Below are 5,063 nucleotides of genomic sequence, written 5' to 3' on the forward strand. Positions count from 1 at the left end.
GGTAGAGCATGAAAATGAAGATGCCCTAACCTCCTATACCATATTTTATTCATAGTAGAGACATCATGGATTAGGGCTTGAGACTGAGCAGTACAAATTTTGTATAGGCATCCATCTCGAGTCCCTATGGTGTATGCCTTCTTTATGTTTGATTTCTTATGCCATGTTAGAACTTAACCATTTAGGAAGGTGATATGATATCCTTTGTCTTCAAGGGCTGAGATGGAGACCAAATTTTTCTTGAGGCTAAAATTCAAACATGTGTCACACTTTTATAAAGGAAAAGGTTTACATGACACAAATTGTTCAACTTTAATGAAAAATAAGTAATATTTTTATTTAGAATTTGAAGATGATGTAAATTGATAAGATTTGTAAAATTGGATGAAGTTCGTACCTCTATTTTTTTTTAAATTATGCATTTTTAAATTTCCAATTCCATTTTTTAATTGTTGAAAATATGGGACATTGTTCCCATCAAAAAAGTATATGTAAATAATTAATTTATTTGCATATAATAGGAATATCCCTATGAACTGTGTTCCCTTAATACCACAACCACATAACAAAAATAAAGAAATAACAAAAAATTTCAATAACTGAAAATGGGCTTCTTATTATCTCCAAAAGTATGAGATTAAAAATTTTAGACATACATGTGAAGCCATATGGGCATTTTCCTTACAATATTATGTAAACTAGAGCCACCAATAATCACCCATAACTACCCTAGACAACCTTAGGGGCCTTCCTTATATAGGAAGATTTCAACCACCCTGAAAGGTTCTAGAGTTTAGCCCTAACCCTTGATGTCAACCAACCCTAAAATTATTTTATTTTCCATATTTATTACATTAGAGTTGGCTCAAATTAATTTCAAATTATAATTTCATCTAGCCTTGGTTCTCGAGGCCATAAATTTTTAACCATAGCTCTAATTGGCTATAATAATCACGTTTCATAAATGACAACAACTAATCTATAACACCCTAGTTATGAAGTGTCGTCAGCTAGGGTTTGGCCTCATTTTGGAGACTTTAAGGCTTTCAAAATTGAGCTCAAATATTTTGTACCAATAATCCTCAAGAACTTCACCAATACAAATGGCATGGCAATGAAACTTAGTTGGCAAGATGATATATCTAAGATAAACCTCCACCTATGAAATTAGAACATTCTAAGCTCATATGACCAACTTAGTAAAAATAGTAAGTTTCCACAAATATAAAATTTGCACAGAAACAACCCTTATTAAAAAAGATAGAAACATAAATATTTTTGGGTTATGCAAGATTTCCCTTACACCTAGGATGCTCCTGGATCAGACACCCAAGGTAATTTGAAAAGTGACTCTGTCATATCTTAGATGTTCAAAGGGAAACCAAGAAGATAAACCTTGTTCATTGTTAGTCATGATAAATCATATACATGTCATCCTTTCCATTTGACTAGACATTCTTCATATGTCAAGTTGCTTATGCTTCTACCAACATGGTTGTCCAATATATCCTCAATCTCTTTTAAGTTGAAGTAGTTGCTAGAATACTCCATTGTGCTTTGTGACCTTATCTCAACACCCCCTTCATGACACTCTATCAAATATAAAATTTTAAATAGTAGTGAGATGTTTAGTTTAGTGGACAACTATATTTCGTAGGCATTTTTTGAATCATGCTTTTCCATTATCTTACATGGTCCAAACTTCTTCATTTTTAACTAAGTATATGTACCTACTAGAAATTGCTCATTTTTCCAACGAACCATTTCTTCATCTCCAACCTGAAATTTCTTATGCCTCCTTTTCTCATCTACATTATCCTTGTACGATGTATTCATCTTGGTAATGTGCTTCCTTGCCTCCTCATGGATGTTCTTCAAGTGTTCTACAAAATCCTCAACTTCAGCAATACTTATCTCCCCTCTGTCCAACTTCCTCAATTCATAAGTATTTCTAGGATTATTTCCATATAAAATCTAGAATGGTGACTTACGTGTACTCCTATTTACAAAATTATTGTATGAAAATTAAGCTTGTGGTGAAATCGAATCCTATCTTGTTATCTTATCTCCAACCAAACATCCCATCAAATCCCCCAAACTCCTATTCACCACCTCTTTCTATTCATCAGTGTGTGGATGATGTGATGATCTAAACTTCAAAAAAGAATTATTAATTCTTCCATAGTGTTTTTCAAAAGTACCCAACAAACTTGGTATCTCAATCTAAAATTATGCTCTTTGCCACTTCTCTAAAAAACAATTCTACCACATGAACAACATCATTAGTTTTCTTGCAGGGAATGTAATTTGTCATGTTTGAAAACTTATCAACCACCAAAAAAATTGAATCATGCCCTCACTAAGTCCTTAATAAACCAATAACAAAGTCCATATTTATATCCTTCCACGACTTCTCTGGTATAGGTAATGGTTGGGTGAACGCACAATAGTGGGTTACACTTTTTTGGAGGAAGAAATTCCTCCAAAATCACAAAAGACGATTTTTTTGCCTAAAAACTTTTGATAGAAAGTACCCATATAGTTTCTATCAAAACTAATTTGCACCCTAGTTTCGATCGAAACTAAGTAAATGGAAGAAAAGGGTCCTTAATAGTTTCGATAGAAACTAAATAGTTTCTATCAAAACTATTTAGGAAAAAAATCAACCTAAATAGTTTCGATAGAAACTATTTAGTTTCTATCAAAACTAAATATTAACAATTTCTATTGAAACTATGTAAAAACTTTCGATAGAAAGTTAGTTTCTATCAAAACTAGAAAACTAGATGTCTTTTGCAAATTCTATAATAGTTTCAGTTGTTTTTATGGCTTCCAGGCTCAATTACTAGGTCCAGATGGAGCATTGAAATCATGTCATTTTTCATGATAAAAGTACTCTAAACAAGCTTTCTAATGACTATGAATTTGATACATTTTGAATTTGTTAGGTATACATTTTTGCATGTGAATTGAACAGAGGTTCGTTCTAAAAAATAAATCTCTATATTGAACGCTCATGGAAAAATAGTAACTAAGAGAAGAAAAAAATTGAAAAATAACTACAGTCTTTGTATTCAAGTCCTCTATCAATCAAAAAAAGAAATTTTGAAATTAGATAAATATATAATAAGTTACATGTGTTAAAAGCCATGTATGTCCAGATTCATGTTAGGTCAACTTTAAATGCTAATAAAATATGAAATACTAAGGATAAAAACATTAGATCACCTCTATGGTTTTGGTATGGATGTTAACAAACTAAATTTGAAAGAATCACATTGATATCTATTGTAGAAAAAAAGTTATGTGTGTCAAAAACAATTTCACTTTTTAAAAATCAGGTTTTTGATAACATACCAGTTTTCGTGGGAGAAAAAATAATTCAATAAAATCAAGTCAAATTTTTTTTTAAAAAATATATTTAGATTCTACACAGAAAATCCTAAAAGACTCTAGTTTAGTTCATCTTCAAATTCCTAACTGTTAAATGGCAATTTGCATCTGAAAGTGAAAGTTTTCTTGAAAATTCACAGTTCATTGTCAGTTTAGGAAAAAAAGTGTAACCCACTATTGTGGGTTCACCTGGTTGATATTACCCTATATTCTTCTTTTCTCCTTTTTTCATCTAACATACTTTATAACTTTGTATAAACTTCTTGACATATTTTTCCAACTATTGTCAATAATAATTCTCACTATATATATCAATGGTCTTATCTCAATCAAAATGTCCAACCAACCCTCCACTACGCTTCTCCTTGATGAGATTCTCTCTTACAGAACTCCTTGAAATGCATACCTAAATTCCTTTGAATAACATACCATAATGGGTGATGAAATCCAACCACTTGATTCTATTTAGAGTAACAGGTTATGTACAAGCTTTCAAATCTTCAAAAACTCTTGAATTCTTTGAACCCAACAACCTCAATCTACATCTATGTCAGCAAATGTTGTCTCCTAGTAAGAGTGTCTACAACCCTGTAAGACTTGTCACTCATGTATTTCAAAATAAATGCATAACTTTGCAAAAACTCAATCCATTTCAAATGCATTTGATTCTACTATCCTTGATTATTTAAATATTGTAAAGCTTGATGATCAATATATAAAACAAAGTCTTTAGGAAGAAGATAGCATCTCCACTTCTTCAATGCTTGAATTATAGCATAAAATTTATGATCATATATAGAATATTTTCTCTTGGCATCATTTGAACTTCTCAATAAAATAAGAAACAAGTCTACCTCCTTAGCTCAAAGTAGCTCCTATTACAGTACCACTAGCATCATAGTCTACTTGAAACACTTTATTAAAATCAAGAAGTACTAAAACAAATTTTTATGTCACTTTTTGTTTTAACAACTCACAACTTTTGGTTGATTCACTAGTCCACTTAAACTCCTTTCTATCCCCTCTCATTGTTTTAGTCAAGTGTCCACAGACACTGCTAAAACTCCTAATAAAATTTCTATAAAAGCTAGCCAAACCATGAAAATATCTTCCCTCAGTAGCACTTCTTGGAGTAGGTCATTCAAGGATTGCCTTCACCTTCTCAAGATCTAGTTTTATACCTTCTATTTAAGCCAAAAATCCTAGATACACTAAGTCCTTCAAAAAATACACTTTTGTCAAATTAATCAACAATTTCTCTTCCTTCAACTTCTCAAACACCCTATAAATATTCATTATGTGCTCCTTTAATGTCTTACTAAAGATCAAAATATTATATTAGGTAAATGATGAAAAACTTACCCATAATTTTTTTTAGCGTCTCATACATGAGCCACATGAAAGTTATCGATGCATTGGTTAGCTCAAAAGGCATGCCTAACCACTCATACAACCCTTCATTTTTCCTGATAGAAAACTTCCATTCATCTCCTTCTCTAATCCAAATACAGTGATACCCACTCTTCAAATCTATCTTTGTGAAATACATAGCTCCACTCAAATAGTCTGGAAACATCACCAGTATTAGTCTTTTCATCAAGTACAATAGATTATATGACAAGCTGCATTATTTCCAACTCTAGTAATTCCTCCATCATAACTATTGAATT

Source organism: Cupressus sempervirens, chromosome 3 (assembly GCF_028749045.1).
Source record: "Cupressus sempervirens isolate cs-2001-9-10 chromosome 3, ASM2874904v1, whole genome shotgun sequence".
In the NCBI taxonomy this organism is placed as follows: domain Eukaryota; kingdom Viridiplantae; phylum Streptophyta; class Pinopsida; order Cupressales; family Cupressaceae; genus Cupressus; species Cupressus sempervirens.